This window comes from Peromyscus maniculatus, chromosome 5 (genome assembly GCF_049852395.1).
Source record: "Peromyscus maniculatus bairdii isolate BWxNUB_F1_BW_parent chromosome 5, HU_Pman_BW_mat_3.1, whole genome shotgun sequence".
Taxonomy (NCBI): Eukaryota; Metazoa; Chordata; class Mammalia; order Rodentia; family Cricetidae; genus Peromyscus; species Peromyscus maniculatus.
Genome location: NC_134856.1, coordinates 19,644,503 through 19,656,798, shown reverse-complemented (window position 1 = coordinate 19,656,798; position 12,296 = coordinate 19,644,503). Strand labels below are relative to the sequence as shown.

General features: G+C 38.3%; 2 protein-coding genes across 3 annotated transcripts in view; both read right to left on the bottom strand.

The window, feature by feature from the left end:
• The window catches only part of Abcc12 (ATP binding cassette subfamily C member 12), a 993,341-nt gene that overhangs the window by 194,549 nt on the left and 786,496 nt on the right, over positions 1–12,296 (bottom strand). The gene's annotated exons all lie outside the window — the stretch shown is intronic.
• The window catches only part of Itfg1 (integrin alpha FG-GAP repeat containing 1), a 148,455-nt gene that overhangs the window by 69,927 nt on the left and 66,232 nt on the right, over positions 1–12,296 (bottom strand). The window lies entirely within an intron of this gene.

The following is a 12,296-nucleotide window of genomic DNA, read 5'->3' as shown; positions in this document are numbered from 1 at the left end:
CATGTTCAAACTCAGCACCCAAAATCTTAGAGCTCACATTAAGTGGGCAGTAAGTCAGGCTTACTATTCTGAGTAACAAAAGGTTTGTCCTCATAAACTAATAGTACAGGAAGTGACTGCAAAGTGCACGGGTAAAATGTCTTTAGGAAACAATACGTTGACAGTGAAATCAAACACCCTCTTAATGCCAAGGTCAGGCATATAAGCATTTATTTGAGGAATATAATTTATTTTTTTTATAACAGCAATTTTACCTAGTGACTATTAAAGGTCTGAAGCCTAGTAGGTGACTCTTGGAATTTTAAAGTGGTTTCACTCTCATATGCTCTAAAATTGCTATTATTCATTATGACTCCAGACCACGAATATTTTAAAGAAATGCTTTTCCCCAACATGATGCTTAGGAAACTAGCAGTCACATTTTATTACTTTGTGTCAAATTTTATACAAGTTTATGAAGGTGGTATTGTGAGACCAAAATGCTTTCACCCTAAAATTAAGGCCTAAGATTTCTCCTTTTGGGAATAGGCCATTAGTTACTGAAACCAGTCAGTTCAGATTCCAGAAACCAGGAAGTGTACAAGTACAGAGTCACAAGATAGTCACGAGGTAATGCCTGCCAGACTATGGAATGTCCTCTCCCTGGTTTCCAGGGTAACTGACCACAGAAATGCCCCCACCTGAGGGCAGCCAATGAGAAATGGTGGCGGGCAATCACTCCCTTAGAAGTAATTTCTAGAAGTCCCTAGAAGCGAGCCAATCAGAATTGTACCCGTACTAGCACCCCTAAATGATGTAACCTTGTGACTTTTCCCTTTAAAAACTGAGCTTGCAGACAGGTGGGCGCTTCCTCCAGCCTCCACTGCGTTGGATGTATTGGACGAAGTCCCTGCCTAGGCTTGTATTGCTTTTGGATATCCAGAAGTAAACCTTGCTTTTGCATTCCGGCATGCTCGTCTTTGGTGGTCTCTCTGGGGGTTATGATCTGGGCACAACAGTATATGTAATTATTATAGTTTGGTTCAAAGAACTTGAACTAATTTGCTCACTCTTATAATTAGCTGAACTCAGACTCCTGACTCTGAGGAGAATAATTTTTATGTCCACACATCAAATGCCTCAGCATTTGCTACGATCAGTCTGAAGACACTCGGCCTCTAGACAGAGAATTGTAGCATTTGATGAAGATGACTGATACCTTTATTGTCCTAGGCATACTCTGGCTGAGGTACTCACTTTCACATTCATCTGGCAGCATTTGGGATTTTGGTGATGAAAAACCTACCAGCAATCTCCTCTCATTTGGCTATACATTTCTCCACTTACAACAATTAACCAAATGCAAAGTTGTTTTCATTCCTTTTTTTCTGATTGTAGAAATTATAGAAGATTTCATCTTTCATGGGAAAGCCTTATTATCTGTGTCTCTGCTCCTTCCCTACTACTCACACAGGTACACTCTAACAGAGCAGTTGGCATTGGATTTTACCATACTCTCTCCATCTACTTGCATCTACATGTGCACTCCATTTGTACTTGCCCTTTGTGCTGGCTAGTTTTATGTCAACTTGACACAGGTTATAGGAACCTGAGAGGAGGGAACTGCAATAGAGAAAATGCCTTCATAAGATTGGGATGTAGCCTGTAGAACATTTTCTTAAATAGTGATTGATGTGGGAGGACCCAGCCCATTGTGGGTGGTACCATCTTGGGCTTGTGACCTTGGTGCTATGAGAAAGCAGACTGAGCAAGCCATGAAGAGTGAGCCCATAAGAAGCACTGCTCCACAGCCCCTGTATCAGCTTCTGCCCAGTTTCACCCCTGCCTTGGCTTTCCTCAGTGGACTGTGATTTAGGATGGGTAAGCCAAATAATGCCTTTCCTCCCCAAGTTGCTTTTGGTCATGATGTTTCATCACAACAATAAAAACCCTAAGATACTCTTATACTTCAGAATCACCTTGTAAATGAATTCTTCAAAATTGGCTCAAATTTCTCCCTTTCCTTCCAGATCTTTCCTTGAGGCACAGCATTTTCCCCATTGTTATTCCATGGTGACATTCTGAATTCACACATTTGGAGTTTCTTGAGTGTGGGAGTCTTGCTTAATTGATTATCTCTGTGGTTTCTATGTACTTGGTAGGAGTATGTGTTCAAATTATTATTGAGCAATTAAATATTATTGGCTATGATAGCTATTCTTGGTTGTAAACTTGAGTATATCTTAAATTAACTAAACACCAAAATGGATGGGCATACATGTGAGTGATTTTTTGCTTAATTAAAACATTTGAAGTGAGAAGATCCAGTTCTAATCCCGATCTTTGAGGTGGGAACACCCACTTCTAATCTTGGCTACACCTTCTGCTGGAAGTCTTTATATAAAGGGCATGGAAGAAGGAAGCTTCTGCTTCTTCTTCCTTCTTCCTCTTCTTCTTCTTTTTCCTTCTTCCTCTTCTTCTTTTCCTGCTTACTCTTGCTCTCACTAGCAAGTTCATTCCTTCACCGGCATTAGAATCTACTTCTTTGGGATTCTGGCATAGACTAAAGCCCAGCTGAGACAGCCTTGTGCATGGAGTAACCATTGTATTCTTGGACCTTCTATTCATACACCTCCATTTTTGGACTAGTTGGGCCACAGTAAGTCATTCTAATAAATCCCATTTATATGTATGTATGTATATGTGTGTGTGTGTGTGTGTGTGTGTGTGTGTGTGTGTGTGTGTGTGTATGTATACACATACTTTCTATAAATTCTGTTACTCTAGAAAACTCTGACTAATACACTGGTCATGGTGACTACTAAGAAGAATGTACACGATAATGCTTTTAAATAATTTGAAAAGGTAGCAATAGCTGGGCAGTGGTGGCACATGCCTTTAATCCTAGCATTTGGGAGGCAGAGGCACGTGGATCTCTGAGTTTGAGGCTAGCCTGGTCTACAGCTCAAGTTCCAGGATAGCCAGGAATGCACAGAGAAACCTTGTCTTGAAAAACAAAACAACAACAAAAAACCCCAAAACAAACAAACAAACAAAAAGAAAGAATAGAAAAGAAATGGTAGCAATCAGCATATTAAAGTGATTTGGGATTAATAAGGATTATTACTCACAGAGGAATCAGAATCACTAAAGAAGCAATGGGGATTTGATATAAATCCCCAGATCCTTGAAAGCAGTAAATACAGAAGAGAGGCACCCATGCCTCTACTACAGGACAACTGGGCACAAGTCAGAGTTCTTCAGACTAAATGGCACATGTCGCTAAAATGGTGGGCTTGTTTAGTGGTAAAGGAGCTAGAATCTTCTGGACAAAGATTCAAAGGCTCAGTGCAGATCTTTACCACACATAGTAGACAGCAGCCAGCAATTTATTGCTACTCTTAGAAGACAATTCCTTTTTCCTGCTGGTGAGTCTTAGCATAGTGATCGCATAAAATGTGGTGAATTATTAACTTCTTGCTTTGTGCATATTTGAAAAATTTAAGAACTATAACATACAGTCTACTATTTTTACAGTTTCACTAGCTGCTTGTTAAAACTGTGTAGCGCACTAACGCTACCCGAGGAAGTGTAGTAAAGCTATACTAGAAGTGCCTTTAAAAAAAATCTCATTTCGGTTTTGAATTATGTAAAGAGGTCATAGAAAAATGTTTACTACTTGGAGAAATAAAATAGAAATGATTAATTATTGATAACTCATTATAAAGAATCAATCATATTTCAGAGTGAATAAAGTAACTATTAGAAAAAATCTTTAGGACATCAGCTATGAGACAGTGTCTTCTACGGATGCTGGGGAAGCTGCATCCATGAAACTGCAGCAATAACCTGAACAATGACAACACCAGCTGACATGCCAAGGTGGCCTCTCACAAGGCCATATCCCTAAATGAAGAACTAAGGCAATGATGTGTACTCAGAGAGGGAGAATCAGGCTTTTTCAGCAACAAGCCTGATAACCCTGACAGTCAGAAGTACCCCTGTAGTCAGCCCTAAACACATATTCATCTGAACAATATTAACTGGACTCAGAAGGTTGTATCTATATATACGTATGTGTCCATGTGTATATGTGCATACATAAATATTAGAATCAGTCTTTTCCAGGGACAAGCCTGATGACCCTGAGAGGTCATAGGTCAACCCTGTAGTCAGCCTTAAATAACACCAGAGGGACTCAAAAGGTTGTATTCGTATATACATACATATATACATATACATATAAATAATAGGTCATGCATTTGAGAGATAGTGAAAGACACATGAGAAAAGTTGAAAAAGGGAGAGGAAGGGGTGGAAATGATGTAAATTTAGTTCTTATGTATGAAATTCTAAAAGATAAATAAAACAACATTAGAGACCTACACGATGGCTCAGTGGCTAAAGAAGATTGCCACCAAGACTGATAACCTGAGTTTGATGTAAAGGTCACACATGGTAGAAGCAGCTGATTGACTAGTAAATTGTTCTTTGCCCTCCACAGGGGTGTACCCCCACCCCCACTTCATCACACACACAATAAATAAATGTAATAAAAAAGAAAAAAGTTTAGTCAGCAAAGCAACAAAGCCTCTGTCTCTCTGATGGGTAAGAGTAAGTTACACAATAGAATGAAGGAGAATACACCCAAGATAATTCTAATGGATGCTCCCAGATCATTTCTCAGGAGTGAAGGGTTTACCTGATGAGCTGTGGGTAGTTCTGCTCTTAGACAGCCTAAGTAGTCAGTATTTGGAAGAGGTTTTGAGAAACCCACATTCAATAACCTGTCAGTTCACTGGCAAGAGCATGGATCCACAAAGAATTCAGGGTAACCCTGTGTGGTCACTGCTTCCATGTTCACAGCTCGCATATAGTTATAGTCAGTTGAAATTTTAAGTGACATTAGATCAAAATACAACTCTGGTTCCTTTTCTTCTCACCCATTAATAGAATATTTCCTAAAATGAAACTTCCTATATAGGAGCTTCTCAGAGTCTGTTTTCCAGGGAACCAAACTGATAGCAATTGCTACCCAAAATGACTGAAAAAAGCAGACGAGAATGTAGAGTTGGGCCACCTAATGTGATGAACAGCACAGTTAGACCAGCAAAGCTATCTCTCCCTGTCTTGAGATAGTATTCAGGTATCTAATATTTCAGGCTTTTACATGAATATGGGCTAAATTCTAACTATAAGGACAGTGCATTCGACAGCTATGGCCATGCCACCTGACAATGTGACAAAAAAGTCATGAGGGCTGAGCATGGTTGGTTAGAAATGAAACACTAAGTGTGGATGATTGCATCATGGCTAAATAGAGGTGGTTAGTGGTCAGTTCTTTCAGCAGAGCTCAGACAACTGAACAGCAGCATTTCAAGGTGAGTGGCTGAAGGAAGGCACTAGTTCTCAACACGGGAGACTCAGAAACCATATTAAGATCCAGAAATCTGAGCTGGCAACATAGAAAGAGGAACAAAGTACTGGAAATTTCTATTCAGGCTCTCTGTCTGGGAAGACTCACTAATAGTGGGAAGGGTAGATGACACTGCCTAGCAGATGCTATTGGTGAGGAGGCCATCAATTTTAGCTTCAGGAGAACCATGGAGCTCTCCCAGTTAGAAGACTTGCCTAGAGTTGGCACAGTATGCTTTAAACAAAGAACTTGGATTGTTTCCAGTGCCCAGATCCACACTGTCGCAGTATGGTCCCATCTTGAAAAACAAACCATTGTTAGAATTAAAAGTACCCCAGAGGGCAGACTTACACACACACACACACACACACACACACACACACACACACACACACACACACATCTTTGGAAGCCCAAACACGTATCAAAGTACTTGTACAAAAAAGGCTGTAAACTGACAAACCCAATTAGACTCAGCAGTGAAATTATGACCCTAGCATCCAAGCTTATGCAGTGTCTTACACTATAGAAAACATGTTGTTTAGCATAGCAGGGGGCAATGACCCAGCTCTGAAAACCAAGGAACTTGGCTCTGCCCTTTTGTTACCTGCTGCTGTTGTATGCTACCATCAGGCTTAAGAATAACACAGCAGTCTCTAACCCTGACTTCCTCTATGCCTGGCCATAGTGCGTTGTCCCTGTATAGTTCACTCCTAAGAATGAACTTCCTATGTTGTATGGTTCCTGTTACTGATGCTGGCTACTATCGTGCTGTGTTATCAGGAAAACCGAGGATGTGTGTCTCACTGGTCCTTGCTTCTAGATGGTTCTATCATGAGCCATACAGCAGCACCACTCCTAGAAACACCCAAAGACCCACCTTGTCAATGCAGTTTGTTCAAGCAGGGTTTAAGGACTCATCTATTACAGATAACAATACCAGAGACACTACTGACTGCTAGAAGCCCTTGTATTGGTAGTGTTCAGCCCTGGGTCCTGGGGATATATACCTCATACTCTCAACAGCCCTGGAGTGACTGAGGTGGAATCACCGCACAGAGGGTCCATTCCACTGCTGTGTGCACTATTTCTGTATCTGCTACTAAAGTGCTTCCAACCCCATTTGTCCAAGTTATCTTCCTTGACCCAAACCATCGATCACTGCTCAAAAAGACTACAGTGCCTAACTAGAAACCAAGCCTAACAAATCAACCCCAAAGACAACTAAGAAATCAACACCAAACTCATTCTCAGAAGAATGTGGTCTACCATGAAAGAGATTTTATAAAAATTGTTAAGAACAACTAATTTCAATAGATGGGCAAATTATCAGTGAAGTAAAACAGCAACTATTAAAATACAAGGCAACACGATGCTTCCAAAAAAACACAGTATTTCTAAGAGCACAAATAAAATGTTACCAAAAAGAGCATGATAAAGACTTTGAAGTGATGATTCCAAGGAAATTCAACTAGTTTACAAGAGAATACAGACAAGTTAGGGGGAAAAAATGAAACAAATGAGGAATTTGGAAAAATATTACAAAATATTAAAAGGAAATCTTGAAGCTGAAGAAACAGTGAAATAAACGCATGGCTGAAGTTTCAATGACAAACAAGATAAAGCAGAACTTCTGAATAGAAAGTCATGTCTCACAAGATGTCTGCATCCTGTGATGTCACCAGGTCACAGACTAGAGGAGCCTGCTGTGCTTCCCTTCACAGCAGAGGACCAGAGGGAAATAAGGCCTACTTCGTTAGACTGTTGGGGCATGGCATTGGCCACAGTGGATATGTGGCAGTCAGAGTTGGGAGAGAATTAAACAGCTTTATTAGGGGTTAATAAAGCACAGAGAACAACAGGGCTCATGTTCATCAGAGTAAGGCCTACTCCACAAACACAGACACTGCCAAGGCTAGTAATAGCTGAAAATGGTACATGGACCTATATTAAAGCAAACACCTAGAATAAAAGCTAATACAACCTGATACCTTAGGTGATATTACAAAGAGAAAGGTTTTTACTTTGAAAGTTATCTCATAAAACTGGTAGAGGTAAATAATCATCAAACGCATACAAGCAATACTAACAAACAAACAAACAAACAAACAAACAGATAAGCCCAACAAACCAACTAGGTAACATGTCATCTCTAAAGAAACATGATAACCACAAAGAAAAGATTGGCCAATTTCTCAAGAATTACAATATATGAAAAGAGAGCCAGCAAGATGTGGTTAAAAAAACAGTTTAAGCCTGATGACCAGATTTTGATCCCCAAGACCCAGATGATAGAGAGAACTGACTCCCCCAAATTGTCCTTCGACTTCCACAGGTGCACTATAGCATGTGAGTGCAAACACACACACACACACACACACACACACACACACGCATGCACACATGTAAATATAATAAAAAGTTATATGTTCTTTAAAGAATATGAAAACATAGTGAAACACAAGAGAATACAGTCAGTCAATTCAGAGAAAGTGGTAAAACAAGCTGTGATGTGAATGAGAAATCCAGCAAGGGGAATTAAAACGAATTTGTAGTAAAGGAGTCAATAAACTAAAAAAAAAAAAAACCAAACCAACAACAACAAACCCCCCAAACAATGCAACACCTGAGAAGAAAAACTATTAGACAAAAGTAAGATTACTGAGCATGAAGACCAAGTTCTTGAAATAACCCGACAGAGGAAGAATTATTTAAAAAGCATCTTTGACACTTATGGGAGATCATGAACCAAGGAAGCATGTGTATTTAGGTTGCCTATGAACCAAAAGGAGAAGGAAAGGAAAGAAGGGGTATATATAGTAAAGTTAATGAACTTATGTTTGAAAATTTTATAAATCTTGCATCTTCAGGAAAAGGACATTTATAGGACTCAAATATATTAAATAATAGTAATAAATAGTAATAATAATAGCAGCCCTCTCAGAGGCATTATCATAGTCAAAACTGTCAAAAATCTAAGACAAAGACAGAAATCTAAATATAAAACAATTATTTATAAGGGATTCTCTTTACACTAATAGCAGATTTACTATGCATAAATGATACAGGCCAGGAGAGAATGGAATGGTATGTTCAAAGTCCTTAAAGAAAAAAATATACCACTGTAGTATAGTATACACACCAAAAATTTCCTTCAGATAACAAGGAAAAGTAGATTTTTTTTCTTAAGACAAGTAAAAAACAAGAGAACCTGAGGCTAAAGAGATTTGTTAAGAGCATGGATTCTTTTGCAGAGAACCTGGGTTCGATTCCTAGCACCAGATGGCTGACAACCATTTGTAACTACAATTCTAGGTGAAGGCACATATATGGAACACAAAAATGTAGGCAAACACACATACATATAAAATAAAAATTAGAAAAAGACAAAAAAACTTACCACTACCATAACAGCTCTATAAGAAATACTTAAGAAACTCCTATAGTAGAAGCAAAAGATGAAAACTACCACCATGAAGTTATGCAGACACACAAGCCAGATATACACAGAAAAAGAAAAAATCAAATCCTATCAATAGAAAAACAACCAAGTGAAAAAGATGAACAAGAAAGGAACAAAAGATCTGTAGAACAACCAGAAAATAGCCCAAAAGGATGCCAAGGGCATATCTTCATTTAGCAGTAAGGAATTTCAATATAAATGGATTGAATTTCCCAGTTAAAAGATACAGACTTCCTGAAAGGGTAAAAATTAGATCCAATGAATGATACTTTGATTGCAAGAAGCTGACTTCATTTGAAGGACATACATAAAATGAAAATGAAGGGGTGAGAGAAGGTGTTCATTCAAAATGGAAAACAAAACAGAGCAGTAGGTATACATAAATAAAATGGACTTTAGGTGACAAATTGTAAAAAAATACAGAAGGCCACTGTACAATTATTAAGAGATCATCAGGAAGAAGTAAATTGCAAACTGATATGCTCCTAACACTCTTACTTAGTTATATATAGCAAACATTAGATCTAAAGGGAGAAACTCATATATAACCACAAAGGAGGTTGAACAGCCAAAACAACCAATAACCACGAGTAACAGGAACAAAGCTGAGGCATCACAATCCCAGTCTCAAGACAAACTACCAGACAGCATGGTACTGACAACATCACACACAAAACAGTGGGAGAAAATGGAAATTCCATCAGAGACCCACAAATTACCAACAATGGCATCAAAACAGTTAACTAGAGGAAGTATAGCCTCTTCAACAAATGTGGGGATACAGGTTACTGACTTAAAATGCTTCAAAAATGAAAATATAAGGTCTGAAACTACAAAGCTATAATACCAGAAGGGAACACAGGGCAAACAGTTATTTACAGGTGATGTTTTTGGATATGACTCCAAAGGCATAAAAATGAAAAGCAAAAATAAACAAATAGCAAAGGAAACATTAAGATCAAAGAACAAAATACTGGCTGTATTTATCTGACAATGGCTGTACATCTGGGTATAGAAAAGGCACAAAAATACAACATGAAGCAAATAGTACAACTTAAAAATAGGCAAATGATCTGGTACACATTCTCAGAGGAAACAAGTGTACATGACCAGTAAATAAAAAAATAATGCTCGATGTAATCAGTCATCAGAGAACTACAAATCAATGAGATGTCTCTCCACAGTTAGAATAACTATTATCAGAAAGAACAAAAATGTTGGGAGAACATGCAGAAAATAGGAAATTTTTCTATATTGTTTTGGAGTGTAAATCATTATAGCTATTATGGAGAACAGTGTGGAAGGTCCACAAAAAAATGAAAGAAAGAAAGAAAGAAAGAAAGAAAGAAAGAAAGAAAGAAAGAAAGAAAGAAAGAAAGAAAGAAAGAAAGAAAGAAAGAAAGAAAGAAAAGGAAGGAAGAAAGGAAAGGAGAGAGAGAGAGGGAGGGAGGGAGGGAGGGAGAGAGAGAGAGAGAGAGAGAGAGAGAGAGAGAGAGAGAGAGAGAGAGAGAGAGAGAGAGAGATTGATTGAGATTATTCAAGTCTCCAATTCTGGGAATATAACCCAAAACAATGAAACTAACATATAGGAGACATCTGCACTCATAGCAGTGGTACTCACAACAGCCAACAATGCATGATTGCTTTGGTGGTGGATAAGCACATAATAATATATTTGATAGTGAAAGTGTAAAACACAACATGAAACAGAATAGCTGTTCTAATTGCACTAAAGTTCACTGACACATATAGACTTTTGTTCTAGTTAATCTCACCATGTAACTTTTTTATTTGCAAGTTCTTCACTATGAAATTTTAACTATTAAAAATAAAGTAAAATCAATTTCAACTGAAAGTCACACATTTTAATCAAGAAGATGAATGCTCTAAAATTTATGAGTAGAGGGCTAGAGAGATGGCTCAGAGTATCAAGCCTGCTGTCAAGCCTGAGTACCTCAGTTCAGTTCCTGGGACTGATGGTGGAAGGAGAGAACTAACCTCTTCTAGTCATCCTGTGACCTCCACACACATGCTGTGGTACTCAAGGACCACCCCACCTCCACCCCCAGCCCAATAATAATAAATAGTTAAAATATTTGTGAGTAGAGGCTGTTGGTCTCTGTAATAATTGTTAGATCAGAATAAACTAAAAAACACAACACAACAGATTTATTAAGGATAGCCATTTATTTTTGTAAATCCACAGAAAGCATAGTTAGATCCAAAGTAAGTTTTTGTTGTTGCAATTTATTGTTTTTATGAGACATGGTTTCATGCAGTACAGGTTGGCCTTGAACCCAAAATGTAGCTAAGGATGAGCCAGCAGACCTCTAGCTAGTTCTCACCTAGTCCAGAAATTCTTCTTTTCTTATCTGTTCACAGTTCCCTGTGTACAAACTACCAAGGAACTTTCTACAGAACAGAATGACAGTGATGTTAAGGGAACATGGTGTTTCACAGTTTCCAGACAGCATCTGTGCTGAACTTAAAAGTAATATGATAAAATATTTGCAATGTGATAAATCCAGGGGACTTGGAGAAGGTAAGGCAAAGTGTGAGCCATCCTGAGACTTTTCTCCAGCTGAGAAATGATGTGTTTACAGTAAATGATCATTTCTTTTCTTCTTTTCTTTCTTTTTTGCACATCATATCCACTCATCTATCCAACATCTTCAAGAAGCTTCCATATGCTTAGCACTCAAACAGGTATCACAGAGACATGGATGAAGAATGTCTCTTGTGTTTGAGGAACTCTTTGTCCTTAGAGGAGACAGATGTACAAACTGACAAATATTATGTAGCACTGGTTGTGCCAGAATTTAACAGATCCTATTCAAATAGGCACACTATCTGCTTGAATAAATTTGGGGAAGGCATCAAGAAGTGACATGTATGCTGGGCAGAAATATGTCCTTCTTCTGCACTTGTACATGTGCACATGTATCTGAGTGCTCACATGCATGGATACATTTGAAGGTCAGAGGTTGAAGTTTGAATGCCTTCTTCAATTGCTTCACCATCTAATTTCAAAACTTATCTTCCATTCTTTGACAATTTCATAGATGCACAAGTGAATATTGGTCATTTTCACCTCCCACATAGCTTCTCATTTCCTTCCCTTTAATGTTGAAACTTTTCAATGAGCACCTCATTGTTTTACATTGGGTGTCTTCCTCTATCCTTCCTAACTTATGTTTGAGACTGCTACAAGCCGCAGAAATATGAAGTAGGAATTCAACTGATTATGACAGAGCTATTACCTGGAAGAGTCAAGGACTTTTTCCAGAGGAAGTAAGACTCAAGGAAGTATTGGTGATATTAGCTTTTGAATATATCAGCTATCTCCTGCAATGAATTTCATGTGTGCTATTATAGCTTTCCCATTTGATTCTTCTAGCAGTGTGATTGATAATTCTTTAGGCACAAGAATCACACAGG